General features: G+C 33.7%; 1 protein-coding gene and 1 long non-coding RNA gene across 14 annotated transcripts in view; one reads left to right on the forward strand and one right to left on the reverse strand.

Moving 5' to 3' along the window:
- Positions 1-21,750, reverse strand: part of para (sodium voltage-gated channel paralytic) — a 651,733-nt gene that overhangs the window by 509,024 nt on the left and 120,959 nt on the right. The gene's annotated exons all lie outside the window — the stretch shown is intronic.
- LOC145666608 (uncharacterized) overlaps positions 928-21,750 on the forward strand; it is a 62,732-nt gene continuing 41,909 nt past the window's right edge. The window contains exons 1-2 of the long non-coding RNA XR_014127792.1: positions 928-1,090; positions 15,159-15,462. This is a non-coding gene — a long non-coding RNA (uncharacterized LOC145666608). The remainder of the gene's footprint in view (positions 1,091-15,158; positions 15,463-21,750) is intronic.

Below are 21,750 nucleotides of genomic sequence, written 5' to 3' on the forward strand. Positions count from 1 at the left end.
CACACACACACACACACACACATACACCCCCACACACACGCACACAACATCTGAAGTGAAACTATAACTCTGGTATGGTTATGCCGGGAGCTAAAAAAGTAAGGTCTGTGACGAACACTTTTGTTTTTAAAGAAGTGGATAAAAATATAACTTTTAATGAAACTGTCAGTAAGTACATGGGGCGAGTGTGTTTGTATACATATGAAATAAAAAAGGGGGAATTGTAAAATAACAGGGTGTGGCCATTATTTGGATCACAAACACGTCATGTAGAAGGAAGGAAGAAAGCGCGGGAGGGGCTTTCTTGCTGAGAATCCGTTGAAATGTGTTGGAAAATCATGTTGAAAGACACGAAATATTATCTCTATGGCAACGTCCTAACGTTGTTGGTTGAAGTTGCCCCACCCGAAAACTTTTTACGCAACTCTTATGAATTCAAATACAGCTTATAAAACAAAGTGAATAAACCAAATTAAGAAGACGAATATATTTCTTAAGAGCTAGAGATCTAAAGAACTGTACATTGTTAAAATTACTTCCTAAAGAATATGTGAAAATGTTGAATTGGTTTCACTCTGCTTTCATATTTAATTAGAGGAAGATGTACATAGTAATACAATGAGTACGTTTTCTGCAATTCTGGTTGTAGGAAACAAATCATCTATCAATATAAATTCCTTCTTTCAGAGCACCATAAATGTAACTTTCCAATGTGCCTAAAATGCAAATTAAACTATACATAAACATCTCAAATAATATAAGTGATGATGAAACAGACATGAAACCACTAAAATCAATAACCAATAACTGGATACATACCAACGATTATTTAAAATTTCATAATATATGTTGGAGATAAATTGTTATTTCCACATTGGCTAAAAGTGCTGCAGAATAAATCACATACTCCGTTTCGAGATGCGCCAATTTAATTGAGGAAATGTTTGGCTTTTTTTGTACTAAACAGATGTAATGGTCTTGATGATCTGTGTGTGTCTGAATTGAATTATTTGTGAACTGCGAACCTAACTGAGATTACGGCTATGGAATATTCTATTGAAATATTTGTATATATGTTTGAGGTAGTTTGGTGCGTATGATAGTAAATAAGAGATGTGTGGGCTAACTTCTTTATGTTGATTATGCTTAGAAGTCAAGTGATGTTACATCCAGGGATACAATTTAATGTGAATTCTGTAAATTACACAGCATTAATATACAGTCCAAAGTTGTTCAAATTTATAAAAGAGCACAGTATGGTAACTATAGATGTTTCTTTAGTATTATTTCAAGTTTTGCTTATAGGAGAGAGAAGACTCTGCACGGATATAATGAGTTTCACGTTTTTTATTAATATGTTATTATACTATTGATCAGTGGGTCAATTTAGAGGGGGTCAAGCCCGGAAGCTCCCCTAAATACGCCACTGATATATATGGGTATCCAAAAGTAGTTAGCAACACAGTTCTGTTTGTTGTTTTCCGTACTTCTAAATAAGCCAGCACACACCTCCACTGACAGTTGTTTGTAATGAAATTTCCGCTTGACGCTACCGACAAGTGTGAAGTTCGTGCAGTTATTTGGTTTCTGAACGCCAATTGAAATTCATTCCCAATTGACGGAAGTGCATGGTGAGTCGTTCATGGATGTCAAAAACGTCCACAAGCGATATAGGGAGTTTGAAGATGGTCGTACTGAAATTCACAACGAAGAAAGGAGCAGGAGACTGTCAATTTCCAACGAAACAGTCGCAAGGTTTGAGCAAACCAGCGATTAGTACCTGTGTTCTAAGTTGAACGAACGTTTGGCCGAAACGCACTTCAGCAATGACGACGAGATAAAAGATGTTCAACGCTTTCTCAAACACATGCCGGCAAGCTATAATAGTATGATATGGACATACAAAAATTGCCATAGCACTTATAGAAATGCACTTCCATAGTAGTTATGCAACATTGGCGTATGCAGACATTTTAAAGAAGGTATGCATATTTTATTTTCTAGAAACGAAAAGTCCATTTTTCTCATTGCTTGAAAATATTTGTACAGATATACTGGACATCTTTGTCACGTTTGCTTTCTGCCAATTATCCGACCCTTACTCATACAGCATTATTGCATCCCTTTCAAATTTTACTCTCAATCCAACAAATATTAAGCTGTTATTAACTGGAAAGATACAAAAAGTAATTAGTTGTTTCAGGAATGAAATATGCCGATGTATAAGAACGTATAATATTCTATAATATTCTATAATATTCACCCCATTTCCTATATTCAATGTTGAGTGGAAAATATTTAATAAATAGAGAACAGCAGGCATGTTCGGAAATGTCGAGACGCAAGTGCGTCCAGAGAAAAGTATACATACTATTAAACGACAAATAAGGCGATTTACATTCAAACTACATTTAGTAAGCCGCTGAACTGCACGTAACTGGGATGTTGTTACATACCGTAAAGAAGCAAGGTAGACATCAAATAACCTAAGATCAAGAAAACTTATCGATATTGAAATAATCAAAATCTCTGTATTAGTGTTTAGAAGAACTTTATTTTAGGACTCACTCTAAAATGAAAAAAAGTGCATCTTATAAGTCGACAAATATGGTATAATTACCAACGTTTTGAACATACAATAGAATCTATCTAATCCGTCTCCTTTGGAACTGGGGGCATGGGCGGAACACAAAATAGTTCGGATTATCATAAAACAAAGCAAAATACAGATTTACAGAGCACAGGAGAACATTGTCGTAAAACAAACGAACAGTAAGCACTAAAAATTGCACAATACAATACAGAAAACTCGCACAACGAAAGAAACGATACAAGAAATGACGGAGCACTAAATCAGATATGCGGTAACAGCAAGTAAACAACAATGTCGTGACAGCAGAACGACAATGGGCCTCGTGGGTCACCGACGAGTCGGTACAAGTTCGGCTCGAGCACGGTCGGATCAACCGGAGTGGCGGACCAGCCGAGGGCGGACGAGAGAAGTTCTACTGTATTTCAATAAAGGAAATGATAAGTGCAAGGTAAATCTAATTTGTATACTCATAAATGATATTACAAAATAAATTAACAGGGAAAGGAAACATCTTGTGCCAACATTTATGAGAAGAAGAAAAGCGTATCTACCTGATGAAAGAAGAAAAAGAAGGAGAAAGAGGGATGGAGAAGGATAAGAAATGGGGGAACAGTGTTTGTAAACTGAAGCCCGACAGATGCACCGCAAGCAAACAACATAAGCAACAAGCGTCTGCGGAGTTAATAACTTTTTACATCCGAATCGATAATGAGGTTCCTGCAATAGAAAATAACTCGTTTTATGCGGTCTATATTTCAGAACAATACAAGAAATATCCAGTCTCATTTAACAAGGAAACTTACGTTTTCTTAAATTTTAACTTCCTTCCTTCATAAAGATTTTATAAGAGGATTCAAGAGAGAAATAGAACATTAGGACAAGATCTCCATGTATTTTAATATATTATTTAAACGTTGGACATTTTTATCATGGAAATACAATTGATTATACTGAGTAACAAATTTTCAACTTTTTTTCCCCTTCCTAAATGATTGTGACTGATTACTGTAAAACTTTTTACGCCGAGTGTAATAGTGTAGCTGAAATTGCTCTACCAGCCTAAAATTTTGAGAAATTTTAATCTTCTGGAGCCCAGCGTGACGCAAAATATAGAGCACTTGGCAAACATATATATATGTAAAATTATAATAGCTTTGTCGAGACTGCTTCTAGAATCACGATTCTTAAAGCAAATGGAAATAGAAGAAATGGGCAATACAACAAATAGATATTGTGTGCTTATGGTATATTAATAATTACAGAAGTTAGTACACAAATGTAAAAATAGCAATGTTTTGTAAGAAAAATGTTATACCAACACCGAAGCTTAGAATACAATGAAAACCACCGGGGACCATAGTTTGTAGACACATAAGTCCAAAACAAACACACTCCAATTGAATGATTACAAATATTATGTAATAAACTGTAACCAATGAATTAAAATTAATACAAAGTTAGGTATAAAAACAGAGTTGTGAATATGGTTTTGAACTTCAATAATATTGGATACACGTATAATTTAAAGTTATTACGTTTTATCGGCGTTTACGTTCGTATGTAGCATCTTTATTTTCTCGTTTTAAGCTCGAACAAGAGTCTGTTAACACAGTGATCCCCACTTTCCCTATACCTTCCTTCTAACACACAAATCGTTTGATTAAATCTATCACCATGCTCATCTGATATTGCACCTAAGTTCTCAGGAAAGACGTCCAAGTGACTATGCAGGAAATGAAGCTTTGACAATATATTGCAACTCATTTTTTGAAAGCTCTTAGCCAGTTCTTCAACAATTTGTCTGTTAATCTTCAGATTTCCTTTTTCCCAAGAAATTTGTTGTCACGTTCTTCAATGTCTTCCACGCTCTTTTCTTGTTGGCATTCAGAGTATCGTTGAATTTAGGATTGTTCATTATTTTTCTTACTTGAGGACCAACCAAGATTCTTTGTTTTAACTTGACATATGGAGAAATATTGTCCTAAGGCACTTGAAACTAACATGTTTATTTAGAAACTTTACAAAATCTTTTTTTTTTTTAAAAAAAAAAAACTTAATTTAATGTGTAATAGTGGAAAGTACACATGTTTAGATTCAGCAAAGGTTTGCAACTAGTATTTTTCTATCCTGAAACCATCGACTCTCTTGCAGGCTATGTTTAATGTGATAATGTTTCCCTTTGATCTGCTATCCCATTTGCAAAAAGCAAGAGTATTTTGTATATACAGACTGTATTAGGGTCAATCCATACGAAGTGGTCCAGAGGTGGTTGCTTGACCATCTCCGAAAATTATAAAAATTTGAGTGTGATGAATCTTGTGTATGAAAAGGTCAATAACATCATATACGTTGTTGTATATACAAGTGTTCCTGAATAGCGGTCATTTGTGTTGTCGGTGGAGTGCCATTTTTTGCGTTTGCAAGAATTTACGTAAACCACAGTTGCTGAGAACTTACGAATCAGACGAATAATCAAACAAAAACGGATGTTTAGAGGATGAACTGAGGTACACGGAGATATATACTCTTGTTTTTAAATAAATATGCAGGGTTGCAAAACAATACATAAAATTACTTTAAAAAGTACAGAAAATTACACTTTTAAAGGGGCTGTAATTTGGAATGGTATAAAGTGAGGGGTTCATAAGTTTTGTACTGAGTACTATTGCATGTAAAGAGTCTGCAGAAATATCCAAATCTATGATAATACTGGCATCATAGATTTATGGGGGTCAGAAAGCTGAAGTTTGTGATTTTGATGCCATATTTGGGGCGTAAAATCTCAGGAGGGCAAAGTGCTAAAAAATGCTCCTTAGGCCACAAAGTAATTCTGTATGTGAATAAACTATTGCAAAAAAATCATGACTGATATTACGTGGAGAAAAAAGTAAGGACACGGTAAAAACGAGAAGAAAGCAGGTGCGTGACGATGGTCATAGCCTGGAAAAATTTAAATGTTTTGATATGTTTCATGCTAGATTTCAAAAACTACGCATGGTTCAGCAATTAGGTTCGCTTTTGTTTGTGTTGAGTTGTGCAAAAGCTTACGATTGGCGTTTGTTCCATCTTTCTAGCTCCATGATCATTGCCAGGTCTACAGGGTGGACAATTTATCTTGACCAATCGCTATAACGGACAAATTAAAAGCGAAACTTTGCACAAAGCAACTATAAGGAGGGGGACATGTTTGTATGTAATAACCCAAAAGACGCAACAAACAGCGTTGCCAACCGAATATAAAGTTATATTTTTCATTATTATTTATTTCAAATTAACGTGTCAAACGTAAACTTAAAATACCACTTTTATTATTCAGTGTTGCAAACTAAGGATGTTATAGTATCACAAACATCCAAAGTTCGAAAGCCTGTAACGCAAATACAGCAAAACGGAGATGCACAGGATAATGCACATCGAAAGTACTTCAGTGTTGGATACCGTGGGCGTGGTATGACTTGTTTCGAATGAATAGGAGTGAAGTTACCAGGGCTTGAAAATTTTAATTTGTTTTGAAGGCATTCATTTCGAAAAAAATGCTGATATAAGTATAATATCTAGTTACTTGTATGGTTTGTAATGTATGTGTAAATCATTTTGCCTTTTACAGCATTTCGATATCTCAAACCATTCAGGAGATATGATAAACATTGCTGAAGTTTGCAATACTGCTTAATTCGTATAATTGCGAGAATTTGTAATTACAACTACTAAAAGCTGTTGCTGTAATGTTATAGAAGAGAGGGAAACAAGAATCATTTTAAATATTTTCCACAAATACACAATTTTCAGCAGAATAGGATAGATAGGTATAACGCAACCAAGCGCACACATTAACTTTAACTTTCGTAATTGGGATTGGATTTCAATGATACTTTACTGATATTAAGTACCTTAATACCGCGGTCCAGTTCGACGACGGGTGTCGTAGGTCCAACGGGGAGCTAACACCCTTACTATATAGACGTGGCAATGATCATGGAACTAAAAAGATAAAACAAACGCCACTTGTAAGCTTTTGGACAACTGAACACAAACAAAAGCGGACCTAATTGCTGAACCATACGTAGTTTTTGAGATCTAGCATGAAATATATCAAAGCATTCAAATTTTTCCGGGCTATTACCATCGTTACGAACCTGCTTTCTTCTCGTTTTTACCATGTCCTTACTTTTTTATCCACGTAATGTCAGTCATGAGTTTTTTTTTTTTTTTTTTTTTTTTTTGCAATAGTTTATTCACATACAGAATTACTTTGTGGACTAAGCAGCAATTTTTAGCACTTTGCCCTCCTGAGATATTACACCCCAAACATGGCACCAAAATCACGAACTTCAACATTCGGACCCCCATAAATCTATGGTGCCAGTAGCATCATAGATGTGGATGTTGCAGTTACTTGTCGCGTACTATTTATTGTGGGGTCTTGCCCTATTATTCTGCCCTTCGAATACACGTTTGTTTAGCCCGAGTCTTCTACACTTCGTCCCGTCCATACCATTACACATATGTTTTTCGCGGTTACATCATTGGTTTTCCTTTTGCATTTTACCTTACATTGATATATCATACACCCCGCTTCTCATTTCAATACCTTACGCTATATCCAAGATGGAGGCTTTCAAGACGGCCGCCCAAGTCAGTGTTATAGCATATCAAATATCTTGATATCCTGGTGCTGCCCATCCTTTCCGTTTCCAACATAAACTGGTATCTTGCGATGTTTACCTTATATCATATTGTCGCGTGGTGCGTTATGTTGCGGAGCATATCTCCAGTGTTTCTGGATGGGGGCAACTCCAATTTGGCATTTTTTCTTCTTTTCTATTATGTGTTCTCTGGGCGAAGTTTGAGTCGGATTTGATCATGCCTTGTTCTGTACATTGCTTGTTAGAGGATGACTATTTGCTCCATCTTTGTCTTTATTTCATATATTTTTGTCCTTTGTCCAAACTTGGTTTGGACATGGACCCTGATTTGCTTACTAAGCAAGTGGAATATTTTTTATCTGAAGTACTTTGGTTCTCGAGTTATTTGTCATGAAAGTTGGGGTTTGGACTTAGTCAAAGTTTCGTGAATTACTATTCCAACAAGAATTGGAGGAGAGGGAAGCACAAACATGCTAAACGTTTATTTGAGCAATGGCCCGATGAATCACGATACTACCTTTGTCACATCGATAGCCGGCTTAGAATCCGTAGTTTTTCACGGGAACAGTTGCTCGAGACATGCATAATAAAATGACAACAGGCCGGTGGTGTCTACACTATGATTTTGGGAAAACTTATGGTCATACATAGGCCAGGCAGTTCATGTGTAGAGCACCATGGCGGCTTCCACCTATCGGCAAGTCGTTGCTGATTATGTATAGGTTACTTAGTCTTGTCGACTGGATTTTAAACTGAGAATGGTATCTTTCAGCAGGACAACTTTTCCTTATCACAAGGCCAACGCTGTGCTGCAGTAATTCGAGAACCACAATTGCTGCAGCTAGTCCTAAACTCCTTCTATCCTAATTCAATTGATGCCTTTGATATGTCACTGAATATATCTGAACTCATCTATCAACTCTGCAGAATTTACAGTAATTAAGTGAGTTTTGTGTGTAGATATGGTATGCAAAGCCTCCAGGCACCTACCAAATTATCATTGCTTTTAACACAACCGCATTGCTGCCGTCCTGGGAAACAAAGGTGAAAATACCATATGTTAGCTAGGTGGTCATACTGTTCTGGTTGAACAGTGTACATATACCCCATAATCCAATTGAGACTAAACTTTGCACAAGATGAGATTACACTTACGACACTTGATCTTACTTTAGAGTCGACAAGTATCGATGTATCACAGAAATAGCAAGAAGTTTTCATGTGCTATGTGAAATTATAAAAAAAATGTTCATATTCAATATTATCGCATACAGAAACATAGGTACTTCTAAAAAGTCATATATATGGAAATGCACGTCCTTCTACATTTATTAGGGTGTTTCAAATGATTATGAATTTTACAAAGTTATTCTTATGGCATTTGAAATTTCGAAATAGATAACTTATGTTTGAAGCGTGTGGATTCGAACATTTAACTAGAAAATGCAACTGCTAGAGATGTTGAACGTGTAGTCACAATCGATATGATTAAGAACTGTTATGGGTCCATACTCAGTACCGTGTGCCATCTTGATATCCGCTAAATTTGAAATCACTTAATTTTCTAAAACATAAACAGGGTCATTTGATATATGTTTTAGATATAGAATTTGCAAAGGAAACCATTAGTGAAATCAATTTTGGAAAATGTGTTATAAGTAACAAAAATATCCTTTATGGACCTAGTTACTCCTAACAAATTCTGTAAAAGAAAAAATCGTTCACGAGCTTCTCTTAAAACTCTAATCTCAACATGTGTTTAACATATGATTGAACTATCATTCGCTATAAAGTATTACGATATCAAAATTGCGGGTGATGTGTGTGCTGTAATAACAATTTCTCCAGTTCATACGATAATTCCAACCCCACAACCACAACTAGCGCTTACAGTTTTTCAGTAACATGTACAGACAAGAACATCTGAGTACAACATCAGAGAAGAAAGAGTATCTCATTTTAGACTACTTTGTTCAGTGTGCAATGTATTACAACTATTTTGATGTTAGGTGGAACTATGTGCGCTAGGTTGAAAGACATTATATTTATAAGATTGTGTAAAGTAATTATCTTCTTGACTTCTTTATGTCATCTTCTGTGTATACTTCTACTTAGAACATTTGTATATTATCTGGGACACAATCTATAACTGCTTACTTTGACTTTACTTATCTCTAAATATTCAATACACCATAAGAAACTCTTCCTAAATTTTGTCTGAAACATACTCAAGCTCGATATAGAACTTTGTGCTCCATCCAGTCGACTTGATTTTGAATTTAACGTCCCTTTCAGCAGCCAGGTTATATGAGACGGGACCTGCTGATTAACGTGGAATCCGAACATGAGATCTCGCCGGGAATCGAACGCGGGTCTTCCACGCCAAAGGCTCGTACGCTAACCGCTTAGCCATGAAGGAGCTCTGTGGTACATCCACTTTGTGACACAAATTATTTCAAAGACTTGATCGCACTTTCTAAACCATATGCCCAATTTATGGACAAATATTTAATGAAAATTATCTATATATAATTGTGTAACGAAACTCCTTATGTTATTTGAATTAAAAGTGCAAACGCAAAGTTTTACTACTTTTAAGTTCAAATATTTTCATCATGTGTTCTTTGGTACATGACAGCATCTATCACATTTAAGAACATAAAATGAAAATCTACTCTATTTTCATGTATTTTCTTTTAAATTTCTTTGCTATTAATAACAACATTTATAATTTACAAAACAATTCGACCTAAATGTAATAGATTGTCAATTTCTTTCTTGAATTAATAATAATGAGTTTTCTCATATTATTATATTCAGACTTTATATCATTATTATTATTTAAGAAGGTGGACTTCTTTTCCTATTTCTTTCTGCATGCAGACAATAACTGGATTTTCAGCTAATTTCTTTCATTTGATCGACGTTTAAATGTACTCATGTATGGCTCCATACACATATACATGTAGACATACACTGCAGTTAACTGATTGATTTCATAATATAGGCTTCATGAAAAATACGAGGTCAATCCACACAAATTATTTCACTATTTTTCTATAAACAAAAAGTAAAAAAGAAGTGTATTTGAACTAGTTTATTCAAGTAGTGCAAACACTTCATACCGTTCTACTACTCACACACACACACACACACATATATATATATATATATATATATATATATATATATATATATATATATATATACTGTGTGTGATCCAGCGTCGAAATTTTGAGCTTTAGGCTGCACGCAAAACCGATGACCTGTTACGCTTGCACGCAACGCTGTGATCAGACATGCAGGGCTTATTTCCCGTTCTTACCACCCCTCTCAAGCACGCATGATCGTCTAACGAAATCTACATACATATAACTCAGTTTTTTCTTTCTTCTTCATCTTTCGCATAGTGATTTTTTTCTAAATCCTGAAAGATATGGTTCCACATTACCTTGCATGTTTGCAGCTTTTTATCAAGCACATATACAAGCGGAAATCAAACAGAGAAACCAAGTAATATAGAGTATGCTTATATCGTCTTTAAAGATCTTATATCGACAATGTGGTGTGCCTTATCGTACTAACTAAAACACTACAAAGGGACTATATTACTGCCTCTTTCTGAACGAAATAGTTGGACTTTCGAAAAGAGCGTTTCAGATGACAAGCTTCCCATTCTAAGGTAGATCTTGAGTAGAACATTGTCTTTAGTATGAATATCAAGGTGAATAAAAGCATGATCGTCTACTAAACAAATGTACACTCATGTCCAGAATTATTGTCGCATGTCTATAAATGTGTTGTTGTAGGAATATAATTTGATAACGAATTCGCCCTATTTCTTATAACATTAGTATGTGTATAATGTCAAAGACATGTACGTGGCGAATTTCATGTCAAAAGAGCAGTAAATAAGAACAACAAAACGAAAAGAAAACTTTCTTGTCCATTTAGCAACATTTTGTTTTACTCATTCTAATTTTCGTATTTATAATTCTTTTCCTTTGAAATTTGCCACAAATATACATTTCCCGATTATACACATAATATCAGTATTACAAGCACCCTGCAAAATCATTGTCAAATTATATTCTTACAAGAAGACAGTTATAGATATGCGACAATCATTTTGGACATGGGTGTACATATAAATTTTCTGTGGAAACACCAAACGATTAAGTCTCAAAATTGCGAGACAATTCAAGCATCCACAAAATGTATATTCTTTTGTTTACTATGATCCGTTAACTAACATATTCTCGCGCAAAAGTCTGCATCCATATTTGTCTTTAGTTTCTTTTAATTAGTGTTTCTATTTACTTTTCATCTTAGAAGCTTCATAACTACGTTCTCCATGCTTTTTTCTAATCTTAATTTTTGACATTATTTTTCCAGTAGACATCTTATACATTTACGAAGATTGTCTTATAAATCTGTGTTGTACTTGTTACCTGTTGAAGTTTATCTGTGTAGTGTTAATTGTTATATAATATTAGTCGTATTAGTATTTGCTAGTAACATCTTGCCGAGTTAGTCTTACTTGGTTTGGAATAATCAATCGACAAATCAACTTTTCTATGAATTATTATACTAGGTAAGTAATACCATAAAACTTGGTTCATTATTAGTAGTGTAAGTAATTCTCTACTAATACGTAGAAAACACTGGATGCTTCTCATTTTCTCTTTATCACAACATCATCAAATGTTCCCTATATGCACAGTCACAGTATGCAGACTAATATTGTATCTTGGTATGGAGTACCCTGAACCAAACTTTTCAATCCTTGAATAAAATCAACTTAAACTCCCGTTGTTAATCTTTCATCGAAACTTGTTTTCACAGATTAAATCAATACCTGCATTTACCAATAGAATATGTTGTAACCCTTTTAACAACTCGTACCAACATATAATTATGCATTATTAGATCATACTTATTACCCCAACAGTACTGTTGATAACATTAGGGTTATTTTAACATATGATATCTTCAAAATCCTCACTAAAAGTCGGTATTTCAGATACTTTTCTAGACATCTCAGATGAACTTGTAATTTTAAACAACTACTGCATTCCGATAAAAGCACAGTTACATAATTAAAAGTATGTCTTGTATATAACATCTATATCTTAGTTCTAAGTTCGTTATATTATAATTTCTGGAACTAATTAAAACGTAGTTTACTCACTAAATGTTCAGTAATAACACTCAAGGTGAAGTATGTTTAAACAGATGTATTTTCCGAAGATTTTCTGCATTTACCTTTTTGTTTTTCACAAAATCCATTCTTTATAAATGACAATACATCCACTATTAATTGCTTTTTCACGTATTATATTAGAATTATCTATAAAAACATGTTTATACATGTTTGGCCCCAAAACTTAACAAGTTAAGTGCTCAGGTCTGGCCATAAAGAAAAATGATACCATACGATACGGACTGTTAACCATATCAATATATACATATTTATAAATGTCATCGTTATAGTCTAAAGGAGTATGACGACGAAGATTGAAAGTTATGACGATATATTTCATCCATTAAGCTACAGTTTGATTTGACTTATTGCTGTATACGAATTAGTGAATTCAGAAATCACATGAACTCCAAAATTTTCGAAACTAATTTTATACTGTAGTAACTGGACTTGTCTAGAATTAATATGTACCTAGATAATATGTGTAAATTTTTTAGGGATGTTTTCGTTATCTTTTCACTTCACCTATTACTTAGTCATCATTCGATTAATTTTACTACTTCTATCTCCTAAGTCTGTAGGAATTAAATCAGAAGCGTAAAAAATATCTAATTTGTTTTAAGAAAAGTTAACTATCATCTTGTCTTCTTCATTAACATGTTTACTCATAAGATGTAACTATAGCCTCGTCACTTTATCGGTAAGTCTGTACATATTAAAAAACATATATAGTTTACTACAGAATTTAAAATGGGAATTCCTGCTGCTATAAGCTGGCGACCCTGCTTCACATGGCAGAACGTAACAGTCTTGATCTCGTAGTCTTAGTTTGACATTATACGAGTATATTGGCCGTAGGTGACTGTGTTTCTTTGTTCTAACACAATACGTAATTGCTACAAAGAGAAAGTTTTCATGTACTTCAAACGCTGCGATATACCTTGGGGGGATCTCCTGTTGGATAATTTAGAAAACGAGCAGTATTGAACAATCTCAAACAACACAGAACGAGATAGATTGGAAACATCTCACAGGATATTCTACAAAGGAAAATGTCGAACTTCTATAATCGATTCCAGGGCGTATAGTGTAATACAGACCAATTGTAAGTTTTTTTCCTTTTGTAATCACAAGGCATATTTAATATGTGTTTTCATAAATTTTTATTTAATATGTGTTTTCTATATTTTTGCCCTTTTTTATTCATTTTAGAAAAGTTCAAGATACAGTCATGAGCAAGTCTCACACCTGAATTATAACAATGTCAACTGAAAGGGACAGTACTTTTAAATTCCATATTAAAACTTATTATACCTGTATTTACTTGCAAGGATTGCAAGGATTGCAAGGATTGCAAAGAAAATCTCTGCTAGGAAGGCATCCCATTAAGATATAAAATCTGGGTCTTCCGAAAGCGAAACAAATACATTAACCTTTCTACCCACACTGAAAAAAATGTATGTGGGGCATAAAATCGAATGTTACATTTGTAAATCCTGTAGATTTTGGACTTAACGTACAGCAAACGTATAACTGAAAACGCATGTTTTATAATACTTTCTGTGTAAGTGTTCCATCTGTACATACTTTCCGTATGAAACAGTATAGGCGATCGGGATCGCATATACAAGTGGACTTATATAACATATAGCTGGCGAAGATAACATACATATATGTATATAATATAAGGAAGACTGTTAGATATCAGACATCCTGCAACGGCATAATGAAACATCTACGGGCAGTACCTATGTAGCATATGGATAACGTATGCTACGTACTGATTTGTATAGTAGGCAAGAGGACTCCGTATATTTGTACAATATACCGCTGTCCAGTGAACGGATTTTTCTCAGTGCACATTCGAAAGATGTTACTTATTACACTATTACTACATCACTGAAGATTTTACTTCATGTTGAAGACTAATAGAAATTTATCCGAGAACGATGGATCGTACATGTAAACAAACTATAACTTTTACACAATATTAAATAATATTTACAGTAAATAAGCACGTAAAAACATTACAATTACAGTTGTTAATATTTTCTATTGCTCCTACTCTTTTTTGAAGTTTTTTTTTAAATAACAGAAAAAATTATTGTATTTAGCAAACCTACACTATCAAGGTAACTTTATGGTGCAATGTCACTACTTCATTTACTTTATTGCAGTAATAATATTTTACTAGATGTGTATGTTACTTTGAAGGCCGCGGTAGTAGAGCGTTCATCTCTGGTGCATGGAGTCCTTGGTTCGATCTCAGCTCGTGCCAAGTGAGCTTTATGGCGGACAAACACCGTGTTCGTGGGTTTTCTCGGGGTTCTCCCGTTTACTCCTAGTTTCTTCACTCCACCATTTCATTCATTATTTCGTCACCGTCTCCTTTAGCCTGGGACGTAAAACTTAAAGATTTCATTTTTGTATGCTACTTTGTACCATATGTAATGATGATTGACCATGAGCAACATAGTAACGAATATGCACAACCCATTAGAACAAATAGGAACTTTAAGAATAATTCTGTACAGAGGAACATGGAGTTTGAAACATTATAAAGCGCAATACTTTGTAAAATATATTGTAACACCCTTTCGTAAATTTGTTTTGTAACAATATAAAGGAGAAATCTCATTATTTACTACACTGTTTATCTACAATGGTAATTACGAAGTGTAAAACTAAAATACCTTCTTTTCTTCCTTACTTCCAGACAAAGATTGTTTCATCAATAATTTTGGAACCAGTGGATACGTTTGAATAAGGAATCACTTCGAGATTAACTACATTTTCTCAACGTGAACGAAACGTTGTTTTAAATTTGTTTGTTTCGAGTTCCTCCTCAGCACAGAATTTACGCAAAAAGTGGGCCTACAGCTTAACGAGGATTCCAAATCACATTCACTCTTTCGGGTTTCTCTACGGAATGTGAGAAAGCGAACCAGTTGCAAATCAGTTCTTATTCAAAATTTGTCCAACAGGATTCAAAGTCAATACTGAAATGGACATGTATGTAGGTGAGTAAAGCAATTGGAAAATTGTCAATTTTGCAATAAATTTAATAGAATGTTTTGCAATACCTTATGATTTATCGTTTATTTCGTTTACCGGCAAAACAATAATCATGAAAAACCTTTAAAGAGCTTGTTGAGAATATGTTTTCTTCTTCGTCCGTAGTTTTTGCAATTGAAATCGAAACAGACAGGAAGTCTGATATTCCCACTTTCCCTCTCTTTCTCAAGGAAACCTTATACAGTGTGCGAACAATGTGAAAGAAATGAGCTACACACTGTAAACGAAGGAATAATTTCCTTCATAGAATTATACACAGGAAAGAGACATAACATATCTATCTTGTCAGCCTCTCTTTATTGGTTTGTAGAAATGCGCATGCGCCAAGGGGACAAAAGAAAAGGAAAAAACGCAGCTACCACGAAGAGGAGAAGGTGAAGATGGATGAATGGTCCGTGGATGAGATCTGTATGTGTGAGTGGGGCTCTAGGTGGAAGAGGAATTCCCGCGTAGGTGGGCTATGACGTCACAGAATTCTGAATTACGCGGTTATGTTAACGCTCTTGCTGCTCCGTTGTGTTCGAGCTAGACCATACCGTATTTGCTTTATACCCCCCACGCACACACAAATCAACTACTATTTCATTCATTTTCACCTTGATTTTCTTAAATTTCTTTTTTAAATGACTTTCTAATAATGAGTTCGGGATATTTAAGAGAGCAAAAGCAACTTTTTAAAGGTCTATTCTTTTCGTTCAAGTTGAATGATTCACAATAATTAAAGCAAATTTTATAATTTGAAGGAATAATCACCCCACCTTTGTTATACAGTGTACAAAAATTGAGCCAAAAAATAAACTACTCACTTGTTTAACAAAATATCCGAAATTGTAACTATGATGCTCTTGTATTGGTCCCCATTATTTTTGGAAAAAGTTGAAGGTAAATATTTATTTTTTAAAAGATAGTTTTCTTAAAACAACCTTACATCTGAAGTCACATAGCAGCAACATTATCAGGGCAAATATTTGGGAGTGGGCTGACAAAAAAGCTTCTCTACATCTCTCATAATGCATTTACCAGGTATGCACTAGAGCATTATCCCTGAACTCCAGTGTAGCACTATACAGAACATGAAATTTTGAAATACCTGTTTGACTTGGTCTATTATCAAGCCAACTTACAGGATAGGCCAGTTTACAAATGATGTATAAGTATCACTAAAGCAGGCTTAATACAATACTGAACACTGAATAAAATAAAAACATAACAAAACAGAATAATGTACTCATGACATAAATAGTAAACAGAAGCAAACAGAATTAAACAGCCATTAATATTCTTTCTGTATTTAAGGGGTAAAAAGATAATATATTGTGGAACTCTGTTCTACTCTGAAAAGACCGCAGTTCTTCAGCGTTCTCACAAGGGCATTTAGAAATGTTAAAGATCAGGACACTTTAGGATAGTTTGTGCTCCAATCTAGTAGGTTTTTAAGGTACAACTTATCCAAATAATCACTTCTATTACTAAGGACCGTCAAATAACATTGAAACCTGACTTGTTTATTTCGAATAAGCTAACCTTAAAGGCCTCAGATTCAACTGTCCTTAGGAGCTGTCAGGACCTGCGTGATTTGAACTTATGTAATCTAAGAACCCGGTTCTAAATTTGGAGTATAAATAATTAAATTTTAATAAATCCATTGGCAACTCAAGTTGTATTATATTTCAAAAGCAACAGAAATCATCGTTATTGAATTGGTATGCGTGTCAGATTCTATTCTAAATTAAAATATTATAGATTTAAAAATTGCTCCCTAACATTTCTATTCATGTAAGCTTTAAAAATGTAACTGTAAGCACAATCACAATGCAATATAATGGCTATAATTAAAAGGCATTAATAAATGGAATAGTATGACGAATTAACAAACGGAAAGTGAATCCCTCATGGATAGACTATGACATCACAGAATTCTGAATTAAGCAATTGAGTTAGCGTTCTTATTGTTCTGTTGCGTTCCAGCTAGATTAAACTGTATTCATTTTACATTCCTGCTTCCTACAAAACCAACCGCTATTTCATTCACTTTCGGCTTGATTTTCTTAAATTTATTTATTTATTGTTCTTTTGTTTAAAGAAAAAATATTTCTTGTAATGAGTAATCAGGATACATAGCAAAGAAAACCAAATTCACGAAAGGCACGCAATTGTTTTTTCGCAATAACGGACAACGTACTTTGACTCGAAAATCTACAATATTTGAGTTTTGTTCTAACTCATGCATAAAACCTGTCACAGAACATACCATGTTAAATGATACACCACTTTTGTGCTTTCTTTTTAAAATTTAACTCCTCTCTCAAAACTAAGGTACTATGAAATATTAGCTAATAACTTAATTTAGGATATGAACTATATGTACTCTAATCGGGAATCCAACACAAACTTAATCTGTGTTAAAGAATACTACTTTTTATCTTGTCTATATTTATTATAGGAGCACGTTGACTTATGGTAGATTTTAAAAACACGGGGAAATGCATTATGAAACTATGTACCGTGAAATCACATTATTAGATCCATTTAGGTACCTCTGACATCACACTCGATTAGCCAATGAAATAAAACACGTGTCAAGGTCAAACTTTGTAAGAACATAATGGCTGATATAGGCTCTTGCCGAACAGATAAACACCACTTGTGATGAAGAAAGGATGTGATTTATCCGATTTTTAAAAAGAAGCATAACTAATGGGCATCGAGTTCAGAACATCCATGAAATTTCCCCCAGCTTTGTAGCAAAGTGAATTGTGTATTCATCAACGAAAAAATCGATGGAGATATCAAATTGTGGGAAGCCAGTAATTATTGACGGTAGAGATCACAATGCAACTTTTCATTGTCGCACTACGTAAGTGAACAAGGAAACTTGCACACGCTTGTAGACGTGTTTTCAAGACAACAGTACATTAAACTTTATTGTGTGTGGGATTCTGCAGCCGACGCCTATTAATAGCACCAATTCTCACGAGGGTTAATCATAAAAACGGAGGAAATTTGTCAACCATTAGCTTGGACTCTTCTGAATTTCAAAAGGTTATATTGTCCGATGAGCTCCGATGTTTGCTACATTAAATTGATAAACGGTGATATATCATGTTCAAAACGTCAATGCATAAACATGGTGCCAAATAGATTGAGAAAACAGAAGCTGGTTGAAATTTATAAATGTATACATTGTTAGCGATTCAATGGGTGATGTAAAACTTAAAGACGCACAGAACAATCAATCTTTTAAAGATTGATGTATTGATCGCTTACCAGTTGGAGTAATGGAATTTGTATTTAATTGAATGTCTCTGGTTATGGGTTTAACTAAAATCTGAATAACATTAATTAGAGTGTACTAAGATGAGTTTTGGTATGATGATTTGTAAGTAGTATATGTGTCATTGTGAGGATTATGTTCATTACTGTTAGAAGTATTTTGTGTCATTGTTAGAAGTGTGTGTGTTACTGTTAGGAATATACGTTTCCCTGTTAGGAGAAGATAAATAACAATATTTATACGATGTACTAAACTGTACTATTTTGGCAGCGAACGACATTCCTTTCAGCGATATAAAAATTCATTTTCTAGTAAACCTTACATAATTTTCCTACAAATCGTCACTTTGTTCAACTGAACGTAATTTATGGATTGCTAATACGTCTCATATTTGGACAATTTTATAGTTGAATAAGAATTAAACTTTAAGAGCTAATTATAATTTTGGTCTATATCTTATGAATCATATCATGTTTGTCATCTTGCTAGTATCATAATAAAAAATCTTGATAAACATGCGTATAAATATCAGTTTTATTTTACTCTGTGGCACAGTGATTATATATAATTAGATTTAAGTTTATAAAAAATTATCTCGATTTTCCCAAAAAATAGGTAGATATAAAGATTTACACCCATCCATATCATTTTATTCGGTTCAATAAGATTTAATTATGTTTCCAATTTTTTGACAGTTTTTTTGTCGTTAAACGCTAATCATATTTTAGATTTTATATCATTGTACTGTTAATTTTTTTAACTTTCGTTGTTGTTGTTACAGAGTTTTACTTGTGTCTAGTTTTGATGTCTAAGGACAAGATCATGTACCGTTTATGTCTTTTGATGAGTTTGATGTAATTCGTTTAGAATTGTAAAAAATAATGGCGTTTGTTTGACTCATTAGAAGTTACACAAAAGTAATGTTGACTTATGGAATATTATTGTTGTATAAAATCAGTTACAGTATATGTAATCTTGTTGATACATACAGTATGAATATTTTCTTCACTGACAAGAAATTTATAAATTCCACCCGAAAGCGATTGGCTAAAAGAAACTTTACAACTATTACACGTTTCTTTAGAATAAAGACATATTAAGTGATATGTGGGGGCTATCTTGCTTCAAAGAATATAAACCAATCATTAATTTGCATATGTATTACGTAGAAAGAGAAAAAATGAGTACAGAAGTCACAAAATGCGATAGCCATGGTAAAATGTGGATGTTCTTCGATTGTAAGCACTCACTTGTACCAGGGAGCAAAGTTTCTGGTCGCCAGGTCACCATTGGGGACTAGTAAGGATGGTTTCTGCCTAAACTCTTAGGGCTGCGCAGTTTCTGTTTCGCACGAAAATAATTGTCACTGAGTAAGAGAAAACACGGAATGTAAAATCTTCACAAGGTACATGGAAAGTGATGTTTTCACAACGTTGTAATTCGTCCCTCATTTCCCACTCTGAATCGAAAACTTTATTACGAGATTCCCAAAATTGCTTCTAATTGTCACATTCTGTGCAGTTTTATCTATGAGTACTGCTTCATGTGAGAGAGGTTTCAGCAATCTCAAAAGGAGTTACCTACAGGAATTCACTGAAGACTGACACACTGGATGATTTGCTGTCAATTTCCATCAGTAGCTCTTCACTTAAGGACTCTGATCCGAAAACTGGTACTACAGTGCAGGGCCATTCCATGTCAAATCACCTAATATTAAAACATGACTGTGCTTCAATATCTAAGATTCTCTTCAAAATTTGTCATACATAAATACCAATGCAATTATGCTAAATTATTTTTTTCCGATTTTTTGGATGAGAAATGGGCCGAGGAGAAAATTTTGAGAAATGTGAATTTGGCGCCAATTTCACTTTCCGGCACTCAGCATCATGGAACAATATTACCATAACTTCCTTATTTTTCAAGTTACTTGGCTCCTCTGGGTGACTAATGAAAGCTTAAGTTTTGCTCTTTCAGAAGATAATAAGAAAATTTGCAAAAGAGTACACTCTCAATCATTAATGGGCATACAAAGCATTTTTTTTTTTTTTACAAATTGTGCCATTGCTCAAAAGTTACAGCTATGAAACTTCTGAAACTTTTTTGTACATTCGTCGTAATACGTACATGGTATGGTTAAAAGATAAAACGTGTGTTTTGTGTATTTTTGTAATTATTATTTTTTGTATTTTGCATGTACGAAAATATACAGTTTCAAGTTTTGTTAAAATTGTGTCATTACTCATAACTTACAACTATGAAACCTTTGAAGCTTTTTTATAGAATCTTTTTAGTATATACATGATATGATTAAAAATAATAAAGGTGCTTTTGGTATTTTTGCAATTATTATTATTTGTATTTTATATGTACAGAAATATAAAGTTTGAGTAATGTTGACAGATTATGCTATTCCTCTGAAGTAAGGATGGCAAATTCCAAAATTCTTTCTTTCCGGATTCCGTAAAATAAAATCGGAAAAATTCCGATTTTGGAAAAATTCCGGAATTAGGAAAAATTCTGTTGTTGGAAAAATTCCGAATTATTTCCGAAGTCGGGATTTTTTCTAAATTCTGGAATTTTACCGAAATCCGGAAAGTAAAATTTCCGATTCCGGAAAATTTTGGTCATACATACTCTGAAGTGACAACTGTCACACTTTAAAACTTTTTAAAATAATCATCTTAGTAAATATTAGGAGTGCTTAAAAATAAAACTGGTGTACTGTGTACTTTTGGAATTACCATAATATTATTTTTTTTGTACTTTAAGTATGCCTTTCTTTTTTCCCAGTGGTACCATTGCTTACAACCATCAAACATTTGTAACTTTTTATAGGATTATTTTGCATTTACTTGATATTTTTAAATAACAAAAAGGGAAGACGTTTTGTAATAATTTTGTTTTTTGAATGGACAATATAGGCCTAGCAATGTAAGGGATTGAGTGATTATTATAA

The sequence above is a fragment of the Thermobia domestica genome, chromosome 12, assembly GCF_964235325.1.
Source record: "Thermobia domestica chromosome 12, izTheDome1.hap1.1, whole genome shotgun sequence".
Lineage (NCBI taxonomy): Eukaryota > Metazoa > Arthropoda > Insecta > Zygentoma > Lepismatidae > Thermobia > Thermobia domestica.